The sequence below is a fragment of the Petromyzon marinus genome, chromosome 1 (genome assembly GCF_048934315.1).
Source record: "Petromyzon marinus isolate PM22_M1 ecotype Great Lakes invasive population chromosome 1, UKy_Petmar_22M1.pri1.0, whole genome shotgun sequence".
In the NCBI taxonomy this organism is placed as follows: Eukaryota; Metazoa; Chordata; class Hyperoartia; order Petromyzontiformes; family Petromyzontidae; genus Petromyzon; species Petromyzon marinus.
Genome location: NC_133667.1, coordinates 25,762,857 through 25,781,437, shown reverse-complemented (window position 1 = coordinate 25,781,437; position 18,581 = coordinate 25,762,857). Strand labels below are relative to the sequence as shown.

Sequence of the window (18,581 nt, the reverse complement as noted above, 5' to 3'; positions counted from 1 at the left end):
CTTGGTAGTGTGGTGGTACACATACCTGTCGTGACACTAGTGTGTTCTGTACTTGCTCCGGCAGTACATATACTAAAATTGGAACGATACAGAGAAGATTAGCATGGCCCCTGCGCAAGGATGACACGCAAATTCGTGAAGCGTTCCATATTTTTTCACATTTTAATTCACATTCCTGTACCTAATGGCAAACAAGCGTTGCTGAATTTATTGGCTTACACGAATGATACACTACGTGTCTTCAGGATTTCAGCTGGTTGGCATGACACAGATCTGGGGGCTGGCTAGGAAGTACAGCAAGTATGTTCGCGTACCCGTCTGTGCAGATATTTGAGCGTTAGACTCATGTATGGAGTTTTCCTGGCCACGTTGGTTTCTTCTTGAATTAAAAACTGCACTGTGGTGCTCCCCCAAATATATACATTATTTGGTGATACTGCGTTGGCCCTTGCTCGAAACGTCGCCTATGTATTACTTTTCCTAAGTGCTGCATGTACATATGTGCAAATAAGCACGGCTTTGACCCGTCAGTAAATTCAAACTGCCTCTGACCCAGGACATCTTTGTGACATCCATGAAGGCACCTCCAGTGAACCCACGTGTTCTATCCCACAATGCACTTCGGCATAAGGCATGCATTTGAATCCCAACAAATATGTGCTCAATATACACACTTCTTGAACGTAAAGTACAATTAAAGTGGCAATGACATATATATAATATTAAAAATATAATGTTTTGTGAGTATCAATGCTAACACGTTGCTCTTTTTAAACAAAAAAACCGATTTTACAGGCCCCATATTGAAAAGGATCTTGGTAGTGTGGTGGTACATATACCTGTCGTGACACTTGTGTGTTCTGTACTTGCTCCGGCAGTACATATACTAAAATTGGAACGATACAGAGAAGATTAGCATGGCCCCTGCGCAAGGATGACACGCAAATTCGTGAAGCGTTCCATATTTTATCACATTTTAATTCACATTCCTGTACCTAATGGCAAACAAGCGTTGCTGAATTTATTGGCTTACACGAATGATACACTACGTGTCTTCAGGATTTCAGCTGGTTGGCATGACACAGATCTGGGGGCTGGCTAGGAAGTACAGCAAGTATGTTCGCGTACCCGTCTGTGCAGATATTTGAGCGTTAGACTCATGTATGGAGTTTTCCTGGCCACGTTGGTTTCTTCTTGAATTAAAAACTGCACTGTGGTGCTCCCCCAAATATATACATTATTTGGTGATACTGCGTTGGCCCTTGCTCGAAACGTCGCCTATGTATTACTTTTCCTAAGTGCTGCATGTACATATGTGCAAATAAGCACGGCTTTGACCCGTCAGTAAATTCAAACTGCCTCTGACCCAGGACATCTTTGTGACATCCATGAAGGCACCTCCAGTGAACCCACGTGTTCTATCCCACAATGCACTTCGGCATAAGGCATGCATTTGAATCCCAACAAATATGTGCTCAATATACACACTTCTTGAACGTAAAGTACAATTAAAGTGGCAATGACATATATATAATCTTAAAAATATAATGTTTTGTAAGTATCAATGCTAACACGTTGCTCTTTTTAAACTAAAAAACCGATTTTACAGGCCCCATATTGAAAAGGATCTTGGTAGTGTGGTGGTACATATACCTGTCGTGACACTTGTGTGTTCTGTACTTGCTCCGGCAGTACATATACTAAAATTGGAACGATACAGAGAAGATTAGCATGGCCCCTGCGCAAGGATGACACGCAAATTCGTGAAGCGTTCCATATTTTATCACATTTTAATTCACATTCCTGTACCTAATGGCAAACAAGCGTTGCTGAATTTATTGGCTTACACGAATGATACACTACGTGTCTTCAGGATTTCAGCTGGTTGGCATGACACAGATCTGGGGGCTGGCTAGGAAGTACAGCAAGTATGTTCGCGTACCCGTCTGTGCAGATATTTGAGCGTTAGACTCATGTATGGAGTTTTCCTGGCCACGTTGGTTTCTTCTTGAATTAAAAACTGCACTGTGGTGCTCCCCCAAATATATACATTATTTGGTGATACTGCGTTGGCCCTTGCTCGAAACGTCGCCTATGTATTACTTTTCCTAAGTGCTGCATGTACATATGTGCAAATAAGCACGGCTTTGACCCGTCAGTAAATTCAAACTGTCTCTGACCCAGGACATCTTTGTGACATCCATGAAGGCACCTCCAGTGAACCCACGTGTTCTATCCCACAATGCACTTCGGCATAAGGCATGCATTTGAATCCCAACAAATATGTGCTCAATATACACACTTCTTGAACGTAGAGTACAATTAAAGTGGCAATGACATGTATATAATATTAAAAATATAATGTTTTGTGAGTATCAATGCTAACACGTTGCTCTTTTTAAACAATAAAACCGATTTTACAGGCCCCATATTGAAAAGGATCTTGGTAGTGTGGTGGTACACATACCTGTCGTGACACTAGTGTGTTCTGTACTTGCTCCGGCAGTACATATACTAAAATTGGAACGATACATAGAAGATTAGCATGGCCCCTGCGCAAGGATGACACGCAAATTCGTGAAGCGTTCCATATTTTATCACATTTTAATTCACATTCCTGTACCTAATGGCAAACAAGCGTTGCTGAATTTATTGGCTTACACGAATGATACACTACGTGTCTTCAGGATTTCAGCTGGTTGGCATGACACAGATCTGGGGGCTGGCTAGGAAGTACAGCAAGTATGTTCGCGTACCCGTCTGTGCAGATATTTGAGCGTTAGACTCATGTATGGAGTTTTCCTGGCCACGTTGGTTTCTTCTTGAATTAAAAACTGCACTGTGGTGCTCCCCCAAATATATACATTATTTGGTGATACTGCGTTGGCCCTTGCTCGAAACGTCGCCTATGTATTACTTTTCCTAAGTGCTGCATGTACATATGTGCAAATAAGCACGGCTTTGACCCGTCAGTAAATTCAAACTGCCTCTGACCCAGGACATCTTTGTGACATCCATGAAGGCACCTCCAGTGAACCCACGTGTTCTATCCCACAATGCACTTCGGCATAAGGCATGCATTTGAATCCCAACAAATATGTGCTCAATATACACACTTCTTGAACGTAAAGTACAATTAAAGTGGCAATGACATATATATAATATTAAAAATATAATGTTTTGTGAGTATCAATGCTAACACGTTGCTCTTTTTAAACAAAAAAACCGATTTTACAGGCCCCATATTGAAAAGGATCTTGGTAGTGTGGTGGTACATATACCTGTCGTGACACTTGTGTGTTCTGTACTTGCTCCGGCAGTACATATACTAAAATTGGAACGATACAGAGAAGATTAGCATGGCCCCTGCGCAAGGATGACACGCAGATTCGTGAAGCGTTCCATATTTTATCACATTTTAATTCACATTCCTGTACCTAATGGCAAACAAGCGTTGCTGAATTTATTGGCTTACACGAATGATACACTACGTGTCTTCAGGATTTCAGCTGGTTGGCATGACACAGATCTGGGGGCTGGCTAGGAAGTACAGCAAGTATGTTCGCGTACCCGTCTGTGCAGATATTTGAGCGTTAGACTCATGTATGGAGTTTTCCTGGCCACGTTGGTTTCTTCTTGAATTAAAAACTGCACTGTGGTGCTCCCCCAAATATATACATTATTTGGTGATACTGCGTTGGCCCTTGCTCGAAACGTCGCCTATGTATTACTTTTCCTAAGTGCTGCATGTACATATGTGCAAATAAGCACGGCTTTGACCCGTCAGTAAATTCAAACTGCCTCTGACCCAGGACATCTTTGTGACATCCATGAAGGCACCTCCAGTGAACCCACGTGTTCTATCCCACAATGCACTTCGGCATAAGGCATGCATTTGAATCCCAACAAATATGTGCTCAATATACACACTTCTTGAACGTAAAGTACAATTAAAGTGGCAATGACATATATATAATATTAAAAATATAATGTTTTGTGAGTATCAATGCTAACACGTTGCTCTTTTTAAACAAAAAAACCGATTTTACAGGCCCCATATTGAAAAGGATCTTGGTAGTGTGGTGGTACATATACCTGTCGTGACACTTGTGTGTTCTGTACTTGCTCCGGCAGTACATATACTAAAATTGGAACGATACAGAGAAGATTAGCATGGCCCCTGCGCAAGGATGACACGCAGATTCGTGAAGCGTTCCATATTTTATCACATTTTAATTCACATTCCTGTACCTAATGGCAAACAAGCGTTGCTGAATTTATTGGCTTACACGAATGATACACTACGTGTCTTCAGGATTTCAGCTGGTTGGCATGACACAGATCTGGGGGCTGGATAGGAAGTACAGCAAGTATGTTCGCGTACCCGTCTGTGCAGATATTTGAGCGTTAGACTCATGTATGGAGTTTTCCTGGCCACGTTGGTTTCTTCTTGAATTAAAAACTGCACTGTGGTGCTCCCCCAAATATATACATTATTTGGTGATACTGCGTTGGCCCTTGCTCGAAACGTCGCCTATGTATTACTTTTCCTAAGTGCTGCATGTACATATGTGCAAATAAGCACGGCTTTGACCCGTCAGTAAATTAAAACTGTCTCTGACCCAGAACATCTTTGTGACATCCATGAAGGCACCTCCAGTGAACCCACGTGTTCTATCCCACAATGCACTTCGGCATAAGGCATGCATTTGAATCCCAACAAATATGTGCTCAATATACACACTTCTTGAACGTAGAGTACAATTAAAGTGGCAATGACATGTATATAATATTAAAAATATAATGTTTTGTGAGTATCAATGCTAACACGTTGCTCTTTTTAAACAATAAAACCGATTTTACAGGCCCCATATTGAAAAGGATCTTGGTAGTGTGGTGGTACACATACCTGTCGTGACACTAGTGTGTTCTGTACTTGCTCCGGCAGTACATATACTAAAATTGGAACGATACATAGAAGATTAGCATGGCCCCTGCGCAAGGATGACACGCAAATTCGTGAAGCGTTCCATATTTTTCACATTTTAATTCACATTCCTGTACCTAATGGCAAACAAGCGTTGCTGAATTTATTGGCTTACACGAATGATACACTACGTGTCTTCAGGATTTCAGCTGGTTGGCATGACACAGATCTGGGGGCTGGCTAGGAAGTACAGCAAGTATGTTCGCGTACCCGTCTGTGCAGATATTAGAGCGTTAGACTCATGTTTGGAGTTTTCCTGGCCACGTTGGTTTCTTCTTGAATTAAAAACTGCACTGTGGTGCTCCCTCAAATATATACATTATTTGGTGATTCTGCGTTGGCCCTTGCTCGAAACGTCGCCTATGTATTACTTTTCCTAAGTGCTGCATGTACATATGTGCAAATAAGCACGGCTTTGACCCGTCAGTAAATTCAAACTGTCTCTGACCCAGGACATCTTTGTGACATCCATGAAGGCACCTCCAGTGAACCCACGTGTTCTATCCCACAATGCACTTCGGCATAAGGCATGCATTTGAATCCCAACAAATATGTGCTCAATATACACACTTCTTGAACGTAGAGTACAATTAAAGTGGCAATGACATGTATATAATATTAAAAATATAATGTTTTGTGAGTATCAATGCTAACACGTTGCTCTTTTTAAACAATAAAACCGATTTTACAGGCCCCATATTGAAAAGGATCTTGGTAGTGTGGTGGTACACATACCTGTCGTGACACTAGTGTGTTCTGTACTTGCTCCGGCAGTACATATACTAAAATTGGAACGATACAGAGAAGATTAGCATGGCCCCTGCGCAAGGATGACACGCAAATTCGTGAAGCGTTCCATATTTTTTCACATTTTAATTCACATTCCTGTACCTAATGGCAAACAAGCGTTGCTGAATTTATTGGCTTACACGAATGATACACTACGTGTCTTCAGGATTTCAGCTGGTTGGCATGACACAGATCTGGGGGCTGGCTAGGAAGTACAGCAAGTATGTTCGCGTACCCGTCTGTGCAGATATTTGAGCGTTAGACTCATGTATGGAGTTTTCCTGGCCACGTTGGTTTCTTCTTGAATTAAAAACTGCACTGTGGTGCTCCCCCAAATATATACATTATTTGGTGATACTGCGTTGGCCGTTGCTCGAAACGTCGCCTATGTATTACTTTTCCTAAGTGCTGCATGTACATATGTGCAAATAAGCACGGCTTTGACCCGTCAGTAAATTCAAACTGCCTCTGACCCAGGACATCTTTGTGACATCCATGAAGGCACCTCCAGTGAACCCACGTGTTCTATCCCACAATGCACTTCGGCATAAGGCATGCATTTGAATCCCAAAAAATATGTGCTCAATATACACACTTCTTGAACGTAAAGTACAATTAAAGTGGCAATTACATATATAATATTAAAAATATAATGTTTTGTGAGTATCAATGCTAACACGTTGCTCTTTTTAAACAAAAAAAACGATTTTACAGGCCCCATATTGAAAAGGATCTTGGTAGTGTGGTGGTACAAATACCTGTCGTGACACTAGTGTGTTCTGTACTTGCTCCGGCAGTACATATACTAAAATTGGAACGATACAGAGAAGATTAGCATGGCCCCTGCGCAAGGATGACACGCAAATTCGTGATGCGTTCCATATTTTATCACATTTTAATTCACATTCCTGTACCTAATGGCAAACAAGCGTTGCTGAATTTATTGGCTTACACGAATGATACACTACGTGTCATCAGGATTTCAGCTGGTTGGCATGACACAGATCTGGGGGCTGGCTAGGAAGTACAGCAAGTATGTTCGCGTACCCGTCTGTGCAGATATTTGAGCGTTAGACTCATGTATGGAGTTTGCCTGGCCACGTTGGTTTCTTCTTGAATTAAAAACTGCACTGTGGTGCTCCCCCAAATATATACATTATTTGGTGATACTGCGTTGGCCCTTGCTCGAAACGTCGCCTATGTATTACTTTTCCTAAGTGCTGCATGTACATATGTGCAAATAAGCACGGCTTTGACCCGTCAGTAAATTCAAACTTCCTCTGACCCAGGACATCTTTGTGACATCCATGAAGGCACCTCCAGTGAACCCACGTTTTCTATCCCACAATGCACTTCGGCATAAGGCATGCATTTGAATCCCAACAAATATGTGCTCAATATACACACTTCTTGAACGTAAAGTACAATTAAAGTGGCAATGACATATATATAAAATTAAAAATATAATGTTTTGTGAGTATCAATGCTAACACGTTGCTCTTTTTAAACAAAAAAAACGATTTTACAGGCCCCATATTGAAAAGGATCTTGGTAGTGTGGTGGTACATATACCTGTCGTGACACTTGTGTGTTCTGTACTTGCTCCGGCAGTACATATACTAAAATTGGAACGATACAGAGAAGATTAGCATGGCCCCTGCACAAGGATGACACGCAAATTCGTGAAGCGTTCCATATTTTATCACATTTTAATTCACATTCCTGTACCTAATGGCAAACAAGCGTTGCTGAATTTATTGGCTTACACGAATGATACACTACGTGTCTTCAGGATTTCAGCTGGTTGGCATGACACAGATCTGGGGGCTGGCTAGGAAGTACAGCAAGTATGTTCGCGTACCCGTCTGTGCAGATATTTGAGCGTTAGACTCATGTATGGAGTTTTCCTGGCCACGTTGGTTTCTTCTTGAATTAAAAACTGCACTGTGGTGCTCCCCCAAATATATACATTATTTGGTGATACTGCGTTGGCCCTTGCTCGAAACGTCGCCTATGTATTACTTTTCCTAAGTGCTGCATGTACATATGTGCAAATAAGCACGGCTTTGACCCGTCAGTAAATTCAAACTGTCTCTGACCCAGGACATCTTTGTGACATCCATGAAGGCACCTCCAGTGAACCCACGTGTTCTATCCCACAATGCACTTCGGCATAAGGCATGCATTTGAATCCCAACAAATATGTGCTCAATATACACACTTCTTGAACGTAAAGTACAATTAAAGTGGCAATGACATGTATATAATATTAAAAATATAATGTTTTGTGAGTATCAATGCTAACACGTTGCTCTTTTTAAACAATAAAACCGATTTTACAGGCCCCATATTGAAAAGGATCTTGGTAGTGTGGTGGTACACATACCTGTCGTGACACTAGTGTGTTCTGTACTTGCTCCGGCAGTACATATACTAAAATTGGAACGATACATAGAAGATTAGCATGGCCCCTGCGCAAGGATGACACGCAAATTCGTGAAGCGTTCCATATTTTTCACATTTTAATTCACATTCCTGTACCTAATGGCAAACAAGCGTTGCTGAATTTATTGGCTTACACGAATGATACACTACGTGTCTTCAGGATTTCAGCTGGTTGGCATGACACAGATCTGGGGGCTGGCTAGGAAGTACAGCAAGTATGTTCGCGTACCCGTCTGTGCAGATATTAGAGCGTTAGACTCATGTTTGGAGTTTTCCTGGCCACGTTGGTTTCTTCTTGAATTAAAAACTGCACTGTGGTGCTCCCTCAAATATATACATTATTTGGTGATTCTGCGTTGGCCCTTGCTCGAAACGTCGCCTATGTATTACTTTTCCTACGTGCTGCATGTACAAATGTGCAAATAAGCACGGCTTTGACCCGTTAGTAAATTCAAACTGCCTCTGACCCAGGACATCTTTGTGAAATCCATAAAGGCACCTCCAGTGTGCCCACGTGTTCTATCCCACAATGCACTTCGGCATAAGACATGCAATTGAATCCCAACAAATATGTACTCAATATACACACTTCTTGAACGTAAAGTACAATTAAAGTGCCAATGACATATCTATAATATAAAAAAATATAATGTTTTGTGAGTATCACTGCGAACACGTTGCTCTTTTTAAACAATAAAACCGATTTTACAGGCCCCATATTGAAAAGGGTAGTGGTAGTGTGGTGGTACAAATACCTGTCGTGACACTCGTGTGTTCTGTACTTGCTCCGGCAGTACATATACTAAAATTGGAACGATACAGAGAAGATTAGCATGGCCCCTGCGCAAGGATGACACGCAAATTCGTGAAGCGTTCCATATTTTTTCACATTTTAATTCACATTCCTGTACCTAATGGCAAACAAGCGTTGCTGAATTTATTGGCTTACACGAATGATACACTACGTGCCTTCAGGATTTCAGCTGGTTGGCATGCCACAGATCTGGGGGCTGGCTAGGAAGTACAGCAAGTATGTTCGCGTACCCGTCTGTGCAGATATTTGAGCGTTAGACTCATGTATGGAGTTTTCCTGGCCACGTTGGTTTCTTCTTGAATTACAAACTGCACTGTGGTGCTCCCCCAAATATATACATTATTTGGTGATACTGCGTTGGCCCTTGCTCGAAACGTCGCCTATGTATTACTTTTCCTAAGTGCTGCATGTACATATGTGCAAATAAGCACGGCTTTGAACCGTCAGTAAATTCAAACTGCCTCTGACCCAGGACATCTTTGTGACATCCATGAAGGCACCTCCAGTGAACCCACGTGTTCTATCCCACAATGCACTTCGGCATAAGGCATGCATTTGAATCCCAACATATATGTGCTCAATATACACACTTCTTGAACGTAAAGTACAATTAAAGTGGCAATGACATATATATAATATTAAAAATATAATGTTTTGTGAGTATCAATGCTAACACGTTGCTCTTTTTAAACAAAAAAACCGATTTTACAGGCCCCATATTGAAAAGGATCTTGGTAGTGTGGTGGTACAAATACCTGTCGTGACACTAGTGTGTTCTGTACTTGCTCCGGCAGTACATATACTAAAATTGGAACGATACAGAGAAGATTAGCATGGCCCCTGCGCAAGGATGACACGCAAATTCGTGAAGCGTTCCATATTTTATCACATTTTAATTCACATTCCTGTACCTAATGGCAAACAAGCGTTGCTGAATTTATTGGCTTACACGAATGATACACTACGTGTCATCAGGATTTCAGCTGGTTGGCATGACACAGATCTGGGGGCTGGCTAGGAAGTACAGCAAGTATGTTCGCGTACCCGTCTGTGCAGATATTTGAGCGTTAGACTCATGTATGGAGTTTTCCTGGCCACGTTGGTTTCTTCTTGAATTAAAAACTGCACTGTGGTGCTCCCCCAAATATATACATTATTTGGTGATACTGCGTTGGCCCTTGCTCGAAACGTCGCCTATGTATTACTTTTCCTAAGTGCTGCATGTACATATGTGCAAATAAGCACGGCTTTGACCCGTCAGTAAATTCAAACTGCCTCTGACCCAGGACATCTTTGTGACATCCATGAAGGCACCTCCAGTGAACCCACGTGTTCTATCCCACAATGCACTTCGGCATAAGGCATGCATTTGAATCCCAACATATATGTGCTCAATATACACACTTCTTGAACGTAAAGTACAATTAAAGTGGCAATGACATATATATAATATTAAAAATATAATGTTTTGTGAGTATCAATGCTAACACGTTGCTCTTTTTAAACAAAAAAAACGATTTTACAGGCCCCATATTGAAAAGGATCTTGGTAGTGTGGTGGTACACATACCTGTCGTGACACTAGTGTGTTCTGTACTTGCTCCGGCAGTACATATACTAAAATTGGAACGATACAGAGAAGATTAGCATGGCCCCTGCGCAAGGATGACACGCAAATTCGTGAAGCGTTCCATATTTTTCACATTTTAATTCACATTCCTGTACCTAATGGCAAACAAGCGTTGCTGAATTTATTGGCTTACACGAATGATACACTACGTGTCTTCAGGATTTCAGCTGGTTGGCATGACACAGATCTGGGGGCTGGCTAGGAAGTACAGCAAGTATGTTCGCGTACCCGTCTGTGCAGATATTAGAGCGTTAGACTCATGTTTGGAGTTTTCCTGGCCACGTTGGTTTCTTCTTGAATTAAAAACTGCACTGTGGTGCTCCCTCAAATATATACATTATTTGGTGATTCTGCGTTGGCCCTTGCTCGAAACGTCGCCTATGTATTACTTTTCCTACGTGCTGCATGTACAAATGTGCAAATAAGCACGGCTTTGACCCGTTAGTAAATTCAAACTGCCTCTGACCCAGGACATCTTTGTGAAATCCATAAAGGCACCTCCAGTGTGCCCACGTGTTCTATCCCACAATGCACTTCGGCATAAGACATGCAATTGAATCCCAACAAATATGTACTCAATATACACATTTCTTGAACGTAAAGTACAATTAAAGTGGCAATGACATATCTATAATATAAAAATATAATGTTTTGTGAGTATCACTGCGAACACGTTGCTCTTTTTAAACAATAAAACCGATTTTACAGGCCCCATATTGAAAAGGGTAGTGGTAGTGTGGTGGTACAAATACCTGTCGTGACATTCGTGTGTTCTGTACTTGCTCCGGCAGTACATATACTAAAATTGGAACGATACAGAGAAGATTAGCATGGCCCCTGCGCAAGGATGACACGCAAATTCGTGAAGCGTTCCATATTTTTTCACATTTTAATTCACATTCCTGTACCTAATGGCAAACAAGCGTTGCTTAATTTATTGGCTTACACGAATGATACACTACGTGTCTTCAGGATTTCAGCTGGTTGGCATGACACAGATCTGGGGGCTGGCTAGGAAGTACAGCAAGTATGTTCGCGTACCCGTCTGTGCAGATATTTGAGCGTTAGACTCATGTATGGAGTTTTCCTGGCCACGTTGGTTTCTTCTTGAATTAAAAACTGCACTGTGGTGCTCCCCCAAATATATACATTATTTGGTGATAATGCGTTGGCCCTTGCTCGAAACGTCGCCTATGTATTACTTTTCCTAAGTGCTGCATGTACATATGTGCAAATAAGCACGAATTTGACCCGTCAGTAAATTCAAACTGCCTCTGACCCAGGACATCTTTGTGACATCCATGAAGGCACCTCCAGTGAACCCACGTGTTCTATCCCACAATGCACTTCGGCATAAGGCATGCATTTGAATCCCAACAAATATGTGCTCAATATACACACTTCTTGAACGTAAAGTACAATTAAAGTGGCAATGACATATATATAATATAAAAAATATAATGTTTTGTGAGTATCAATGCTAACACGTTGCTCTTTTTAAACAAAAAAACCGATTTTACAGGCCCCATATTGAAAAGGATCTTGGTAGTGTGGTGGTACAAATACCTGTCGTGACACTAGTGTGTTCTGTACTTGCTCCGGCAGTACATATACTAAAATTGGAACGATACAGAGAAGATTAGCATGGCCCCTGCGCAAGGATGACACGCAAATTCGTGAAGCGTTCCATATTTTATCACATTTTAATTCACATTCCTGTACCTAATGGCAAACAAGCGTTGCTGAATTTATTGGCTTACACGAATGATACACTACGTGTCATCAGGATTTCAGCTGGTTGGCATGACACAGATCTGGGGGCTGGCTAGGAAGTACAGCAAGTATGTTCGCGTACCCGTCTGTGCAGATATTAGAGCGTTAGACTCATGTTTGGAGTTTTCCTGGCCACGTTGGTATCTTCTTGAATAAAAAACTGCACTGTGGTGCTCCCTCAAATATATAAATTATTTGGTGATACTGCGTTGGCCCTTGCTCGAAACGCCGCCTATGTATTACTTTTCCTACGTGCTGCATGTAAAAATGTGCAAATAAGCACGGCTTTGACCCGTCAGTAAATTCAAACTGCCTCTGACCCAGGACATCTTTGTGACATCCATAAAGGCACCTCCAGTGTGCCCACGTGTTCTATCCCACAATGCACTTCGGCATAAGACATGCAATTGAATCCCAACAAATATGTGCTCAATATACACACTTCTTGAACGTAAAGTACAATTAAAGTGGCAATGACATATCTATAATATAAAAAAATATAATGTTTTGTGAGTATCACTGCGAACACGTTGCTCTTTTTAAACAATAAAACCGATTTTACAGGCCCCATTTTGAAAAGGGTAGTGGTAGTGTGGTGGTACAAATACCTGTCGTGACACTCGTGTGTTCTGTACTTGCTCCGGCAGTACATATACTAAAATTGGAACGATACAGAGAAGATTAGCATGGCCCCTGCGCAAGGATGACACGCAAATTCGTGAAGCGTTCCATATTTTATCACATTTTAATTCACATTCCTGTTCCTAATGGCAAACAAGCATTGCTGAATTTATTGGCTTACACGAATGATACACAATGTTTCTTCAGGATTTCAGCTGGTTGGCATGACACAGATCTGGGGGCTGGATAGGAAGTACAGCAAGTATGTTCGCGTACCCGTCTGTGCAGATATTAGAGCGTTAGACTCATCTTTGGAGTTTTCCTGGCCACGTTGGTTTCTTCTTGAATTAAAAACTGCACTGCGGTGCTCCCTCAAATATATAAATATTTGGTGATACTGCGTTGGCCCTTGCTCGAAACGTCGCCTATGTATTACTTTTTCTACGTGCTGCATGTAAAAATGTGCAAATAAGCACGGCTTTGACCCGTCAGTAAATTCAAACTGCCTCTGACCCAGGACATCTTTGTGACATCCATAAAGGCACCTCCAGTGTGCCCACGTGTTCTATCCCACAATGCACTTCGGCATAAGACATGCAATTGAATCCCAACAAATATGTGCTCAATATACACACTTCTTGAACGTAAAGTACAATTAAAGTGGCAATGACATATCTATAATATAAAAAATATAATGTTTTGTGAGTATCACTGCGAACACGTTGCTCTTTTTAAACAATAAAACCGATTTTACAGGCCCCATTTTGAAAAGGGTAGTGGTAGTGTGGTGGTACAAATACCTGTCGTGACACTCGTGTGTTCTGTACTTGCTCCGGCAGTACATATACTAAAATTGGAACGATACAGAGAAGATCAGCATGGCCCCTGCGCAAGGATGACACGCAAATTCGTGAAGCGTTCCATATTTTATCACATTTTAATTCACATTCCTGTACCTAATGGCAAACAAGCATTGCTGAATTTATTGGCTTACACGAATGATACACAATGTTTCTTCAGGATTTCAGCTGGTTGGCATGACACAGATCTGGGGGCTGGATAGGAAGTACAGCAAGTATGTTCGCGTACCCGTCTGTGCAGATATTAGAGCGTTAGACTCATGTTTGGAGTTTTCCTGGCCACGTTGGTTTCTTCTTGAATTAAAAACTGCACTGCGGTGCTCCCTCAAATATATACATTATTTGGTGATACTGCGTTGGCCCTTGCTCGAAACGTCGCCTATGTATTACTTTTCCTACGTGCTGCATGTACAAATGTGCAAATAAGCACGGCTTTGACCCGTCAGTAAATTCAAACTGCCTCTGACCCAGGACATCTTTGTGACATCCATGAAGGCACCTCCAGTGTGCCCACGTGTTCTATCCCACAATGCACTTCGGCATAAGACATGCAATTGAATCCCAACAAATATGTGCTCAATATACACACTTCTTGAACGTAAAGTACAATAAAAGTTGCAATGACATATCTATAATATAAGAATATAATGTTTTGTGAGTATCACTGCTAACACGTTGATCTTTATAAACAATAAAACCTATTTTACAGGCCCCATATTGAAAAGGGTGTTGGTAGTGTGGTGGTACAAATACCTGTCGTGACACTAGTGTGTTCTGTACTTGCTCCGGCAGTACATATACTAAAATTGGAACGATACAGAGAAGATTAGCATGGCCCCTGCGCAAGGATGACACGCAAATTCGTGAAGCGTTCCATATTTTATTACATTTCAATTCACCTTCCTGTACCTAATGGCAAACAAGCGTTGCTGAATTTATTGGCTTACACGAATGATACACTACATGTCTTCAGGATTTCAGCTGGTTGGCATGACACAGATCTGGGGGCTGGATAGGAAGTACAGCAAGTATGTTCGCGTACCCCTCTGTGCAGATATTAGAGCGTTAGACTCATGTTTGGAGTTTTCCTGGCCACGTTGGTTTCTTCTTGAATTAAAAACTGCACTTGTGTGCTCCCTCAAATATATAAATTATTTGGTGATACTGCGTTGGCCCTTGCTCGAAACGCCGCCTATGTATTACTTTTCCTACGTGCTGCATGTAAAAATGTGCAAATAAGCACGGCTTTGACCCGTCAGTAAATTCAAACTGCCTCTGACCCAGGACATCTTTGTGACATCCATAAAGGCACCTCCAGTGTGCCACGTGTTCTATCCCACAATGCACTTCGGCATAAGACATGCAATTGAATCCCAACAAATATGTGCTCAATATACACACTTCTTGAACGTAAAGTACAATTAAAGTGGCAATGACATATCTATAATATAAAAAAATATAATGTTTTGTGAGAATCACTGCGAACACGTTGCTCTTTTTAAACAATAAAACCGATTTTACAGGCCCCATATTGAAAAGGGAAGTGGTAGTGTGGTGGTACAAATACCTGTCGTGACACTCGTGTGTTCTGTACTTGCTCCGGCAGTACATATACTAAAATTGGAACGATACAGAGAAGATTAGCATGGCCCCTGCGCAAGGATGACACGCAAATTCGTGAAGCGTTCCATATTTTATCACATTTTAATTCATATTCCTGTACCTAATGGCAAACAAGCGTTGCTGAATTTATTGGCTTACACGAATGATACACAATGTTTCTTCAGGATTTCAGCTGGTTGGCATGACACAGATCTGGGGGCTGGCTAGGAAGTACAGCAAGTATGTTCGCGTACCCGTCTGTGCAGATATTAGAGCGTTAGACTCATGTTTGGAGTTTTCCTGGCCACGTTGGTTTCTTCTTGAATTAAAAACTGCACTGTGGTGCTCCCTCAAATATATACATTATTTGGTGATAATGCGTTGGCCCTTGCTCGAAACGTCGTCTATGTATTACTTTTCCTAAGTGCTGCATGTACATATGTGCAAATAAGCACGAATTTGACCCGTCAGTAAATTCAAACTGCCTCTGACCCAGGACATCTTTGTGACATCCATGAAGGCACCTCCAGTGAACCCACGTGTTCTATCCCACAATGCACTTCGGCATAAGGCATGCATTTGAATCCCAACAAATATGTGCTCAATATACACACTTCTTGAACGTAAAGTACAATTAAAGTGGCAATGACATATATATAATATAAAAAATATAATGTTTTGTGAGTATCAATGCTAACACGTTGCTCTTTTTAAACAAAAAAACCGATTTTACAGGCCCCATATTGAAAAGGATCTTGGTAGTGTGGTGGTACAAATACCTGTCGTGACACTAGTGTGTTCTGTACTTGCTCCGGCAGTACATATACTAAAATTGGAACGATACAGAGAAGATTAGCATGGCCCCTGCGCAAGGATGACACGCAAATTCGTGAAGCGTTCCATATTTTATCACATTTTAATTCACATTCCTGTACCTAATGGCAAACAAGCGTTGCTGAATTTATTGGCTTACACGAATGATACACTACGTGTCATCAGGATTTCAGCTGGTTGGCATGACACAGATCTGGGGGCTGGCTAGGAAGTACAGCAAGTATGTTCGCGTACCCGTCTGTGCAGATATTAGAGCGTTAGACTCATGTTTGGAGTTTTCCTGGCCACGTTGGTATCTTCTTGAATAAAAAACTGCACTGTGGTGCTCCCTCAAATATATAAATTATTTGGTGATACTGCGTTGGCCCTTGCTCGAAACGCCGCCTATGTATTACTTTTCCTACGTGCTGCATGTAAAAATGTGCAAATAAGCACGGCTTTGACCCGTCAGTAAATTCAAACTGCCTCTGACCCAGGACATCTTTGTGACATCCATAAAGGCACCTCCAGTGTGCCCACGTGTTCTATCCCACAATGCACTTCGGCATAAGACATGCAATTGAATCCCAACAAATATGTGCTCAATATACACACTTCTTGAACGTAAAGTACAATTAAAGTGGCAATGACATATCTATAATATAAAAAAATATAATGTTTTGTGAGTATCACTGCGAACACGTTGCTCTTTTAAAACAATAAAACCGATTTTACAGGCCCCATTTTGAAAATGGTATTGGTAGTGTGGTGGTACAAATACCTGTCGTGACACTCGTGTGTTCTGTACTTGCTCCGGCAGTACATATACTAAAATTGGAACGATACAGAGAAGATTAGCATGGCCCCTGCGCAAGGATGACACGCAAATTCGTGAAGCGTTCCATATTTTATCACATTTTAATTCACATTCCTGTTCCTAATGGCAAACAAGCATTGCTGAATTTATTGGCTTACACGAATGATACACAATGTTTCTTCAGGATTTCAGCTGGTTGGCATGACACAGATCTGGGGGCTGGATAGGAAGTACAGCAAGTATGTTCGCGTACCCGTCTGTGCAGATATTAGAGCGTTAGACTCATCTTTGGAGTTTTCCTGGCCACGTTGGTTTCTTCTTGAATTAAAAACTGCACTGCGGTGCTCCCTCAAATATATAAATATTTGGTGATACTGCGTTGGCCCTTGCTCGAAACGTCGCCTATGTATTACTTTTTCTACGTGCTGCATGTAAAAATGTGCAAATAAGCACGGCTTTGACCCGTCAGTAAATTCAAACTGCCTCTGACCCAGGACATCTTTGTGACATCCATAAAGGCACCTCCAGTGTGCCCACGTGTTCTATCCCACAATGCACTTCGGCATAAGACATGCAATTGAATCCCAACAAATATGTGCTCAATATACACACTTCTTGAACGTAAAGTACAATTAAAGTGGCAATGACATATCTATAATATAAAAAAATATAATGTTTTGTGAGTATCACTGCGAACACGTTGCTCTTTTTAAACAATAAAACCGATTTTACAGGCCCCATTTTGAAAAGGGTAGTGGTAGTGTGGTGGTACAAATACCTGTCGTGACACTCGTGTGTTCTGTACTTGCTCCGGCAGTACATATACTAAAATTGGAACGATACAGAGAAGATTAGCATGGCCCCTGCGCAAGGATGACACGCAAATTCGTGAAGCGTTCCATATTTTATCACATTTTAATTCACATTCCTGTACCTAATGGCAAACAAGCATTGCTGAATTTATTGGCTTACACGAATGATACACAATGTTTCTTCAGGATTTCAGCTGGTTGGCATGACACAGATCTGGGGGCTGGATAGGAAGTACAGCAAGTATGTTCGCGTACCCGTCTGTGCAGATATTAGAGCGTTAGACTCATGTTTGGAGTTTTCCTGGCCACGTTGGTTTCTTCTTGAATTAAAAACTGCACTGCGGTGCTCCCTCAAATATATACATTATTTGGTGATACTGCGTTGGCCCTTGCTCGAAACGTCGCCTATGTATTACTTTTCCTACGTGCTGCATGTACAAATGTGCAAATAAGCACGGCTTTGACCCGTCAGTAAATTCAAACTGCCTCTGACCCAGGACATCTTTGTGACATCCATGAAGGCACCTCCAGTGTGCCCACGTGTTCTATCCCACAATGCACTTCGGCATAAGACATGCAATTGAATCCCAACAAATATGTGCTCAATATACACACTTCT

General features: G+C 41.5%; 23 non-coding genes across 23 annotated transcripts; all 23 read left to right on the top strand.

Annotated features, from left to right (window-relative positions):
- Positions 1–48: 48 nt before the first annotated feature.
- LOC142925145 (U6 spliceosomal RNA) lies at positions 49–155 on the top strand. Its single transcript, XR_012942230.1, has one exon. It is a non-coding gene; the product is annotated as a U6 spliceosomal RNA (small nuclear RNA).
- A 707-nt stretch (positions 156–862) lies between these two features.
- Positions 863–969, top strand: LOC142925177 (U6 spliceosomal RNA). Its single transcript, XR_012942258.1, has one exon. It is a non-coding gene; the product is annotated as a U6 spliceosomal RNA (small nuclear RNA).
- A 707-nt stretch (positions 970–1,676) lies between these two features.
- LOC142925176 (U6 spliceosomal RNA) lies at positions 1,677–1,783 on the top strand. Its single transcript, XR_012942257.1, has one exon. It is a non-coding gene; the product is annotated as a U6 spliceosomal RNA (small nuclear RNA).
- A 707-nt stretch (positions 1,784–2,490) lies between these two features.
- On the top strand, positions 2,491–2,597 carry LOC142925365 (U6 spliceosomal RNA). Its single transcript, XR_012942346.1, has one exon. It is a non-coding gene; the product is annotated as a U6 spliceosomal RNA (small nuclear RNA).
- Positions 2,598–3,304: 707 nt separating this feature from the next.
- Positions 3,305–3,411, top strand: LOC142925355 (U6 spliceosomal RNA). The gene has a single exon (XR_012942334.1). It is a non-coding gene; the product is annotated as a U6 spliceosomal RNA (small nuclear RNA).
- A 707-nt stretch (positions 3,412–4,118) lies between these two features.
- On the top strand, positions 4,119–4,225 carry LOC142925354 (U6 spliceosomal RNA). The gene has a single exon (XR_012942333.1). It is a non-coding gene; the product is annotated as a U6 spliceosomal RNA (small nuclear RNA).
- A 707-nt stretch (positions 4,226–4,932) lies between these two features.
- On the top strand, positions 4,933–5,039 carry LOC142925362 (U6 spliceosomal RNA). Its single transcript, XR_012942341.1, has one exon. It is a non-coding gene; the product is annotated as a U6 spliceosomal RNA (small nuclear RNA).
- Positions 5,040–5,745: 706 nt separating this feature from the next.
- On the top strand, positions 5,746–5,852 carry LOC142925383 (U6 spliceosomal RNA). The gene has a single exon (XR_012942366.1). It is a non-coding gene; the product is annotated as a U6 spliceosomal RNA (small nuclear RNA).
- A 705-nt stretch (positions 5,853–6,557) lies between these two features.
- Positions 6,558–6,664, top strand: LOC142925358 (U6 spliceosomal RNA). Its single transcript, XR_012942337.1, has one exon. It is a non-coding gene; the product is annotated as a U6 spliceosomal RNA (small nuclear RNA).
- A 707-nt stretch (positions 6,665–7,371) lies between these two features.
- Positions 7,372–7,478, top strand: LOC142925152 (U6 spliceosomal RNA). Its single transcript, XR_012942236.1, has one exon. It is a non-coding gene; the product is annotated as a U6 spliceosomal RNA (small nuclear RNA).
- A 707-nt stretch (positions 7,479–8,185) lies between these two features.
- On the top strand, positions 8,186–8,292 carry LOC142925361 (U6 spliceosomal RNA). The gene has a single exon (XR_012942340.1). It is a non-coding gene; the product is annotated as a U6 spliceosomal RNA (small nuclear RNA).
- Positions 8,293–8,999: 707 nt separating this feature from the next.
- On the top strand, positions 9,000–9,106 carry LOC142925382 (U6 spliceosomal RNA). The gene has a single exon (XR_012942365.1). It is a non-coding gene; the product is annotated as a U6 spliceosomal RNA (small nuclear RNA).
- A 707-nt stretch (positions 9,107–9,813) lies between these two features.
- LOC142925175 (U6 spliceosomal RNA) lies at positions 9,814–9,920 on the top strand. The gene has a single exon (XR_012942256.1). It is a non-coding gene; the product is annotated as a U6 spliceosomal RNA (small nuclear RNA).
- A 707-nt stretch (positions 9,921–10,627) lies between these two features.
- LOC142925380 (U6 spliceosomal RNA) lies at positions 10,628–10,734 on the top strand. Its single transcript, XR_012942363.1, has one exon. It is a non-coding gene; the product is annotated as a U6 spliceosomal RNA (small nuclear RNA).
- Positions 10,735–11,439: 705 nt separating this feature from the next.
- On the top strand, positions 11,440–11,546 carry LOC142925379 (U6 spliceosomal RNA). Its single transcript, XR_012942361.1, has one exon. It is a non-coding gene; the product is annotated as a U6 spliceosomal RNA (small nuclear RNA).
- Positions 11,547–12,253: 707 nt separating this feature from the next.
- Positions 12,254–12,360, top strand: LOC142925174 (U6 spliceosomal RNA). Its single transcript, XR_012942255.1, has one exon. It is a non-coding gene; the product is annotated as a U6 spliceosomal RNA (small nuclear RNA).
- A 708-nt stretch (positions 12,361–13,068) lies between these two features.
- On the top strand, positions 13,069–13,175 carry LOC142925173 (U6 spliceosomal RNA). The gene has a single exon (XR_012942254.1). It is a non-coding gene; the product is annotated as a U6 spliceosomal RNA (small nuclear RNA).
- A 706-nt stretch (positions 13,176–13,881) lies between these two features.
- On the top strand, positions 13,882–13,988 carry LOC142925359 (U6 spliceosomal RNA). Its single transcript, XR_012942338.1, has one exon. It is a non-coding gene; the product is annotated as a U6 spliceosomal RNA (small nuclear RNA).
- Positions 13,989–14,694: 706 nt separating this feature from the next.
- On the top strand, positions 14,695–14,801 carry LOC142925172 (U6 spliceosomal RNA). Its single transcript, XR_012942253.1, has one exon. It is a non-coding gene; the product is annotated as a U6 spliceosomal RNA (small nuclear RNA).
- A 707-nt stretch (positions 14,802–15,508) lies between these two features.
- Positions 15,509–15,615, top strand: LOC142925170 (U6 spliceosomal RNA). Its single transcript, XR_012942251.1, has one exon. It is a non-coding gene; the product is annotated as a U6 spliceosomal RNA (small nuclear RNA).
- Positions 15,616–16,322: 707 nt separating this feature from the next.
- LOC142925167 (U6 spliceosomal RNA) lies at positions 16,323–16,429 on the top strand. The gene has a single exon (XR_012942250.1). It is a non-coding gene; the product is annotated as a U6 spliceosomal RNA (small nuclear RNA).
- A 708-nt stretch (positions 16,430–17,137) lies between these two features.
- On the top strand, positions 17,138–17,244 carry LOC142925165 (U6 spliceosomal RNA). The gene has a single exon (XR_012942249.1). It is a non-coding gene; the product is annotated as a U6 spliceosomal RNA (small nuclear RNA).
- Positions 17,245–17,951: 707 nt separating this feature from the next.
- LOC142925164 (U6 spliceosomal RNA) lies at positions 17,952–18,058 on the top strand. Its single transcript, XR_012942248.1, has one exon. It is a non-coding gene; the product is annotated as a U6 spliceosomal RNA (small nuclear RNA).
- Positions 18,059–18,581: the final 523 nt, after the last annotated feature.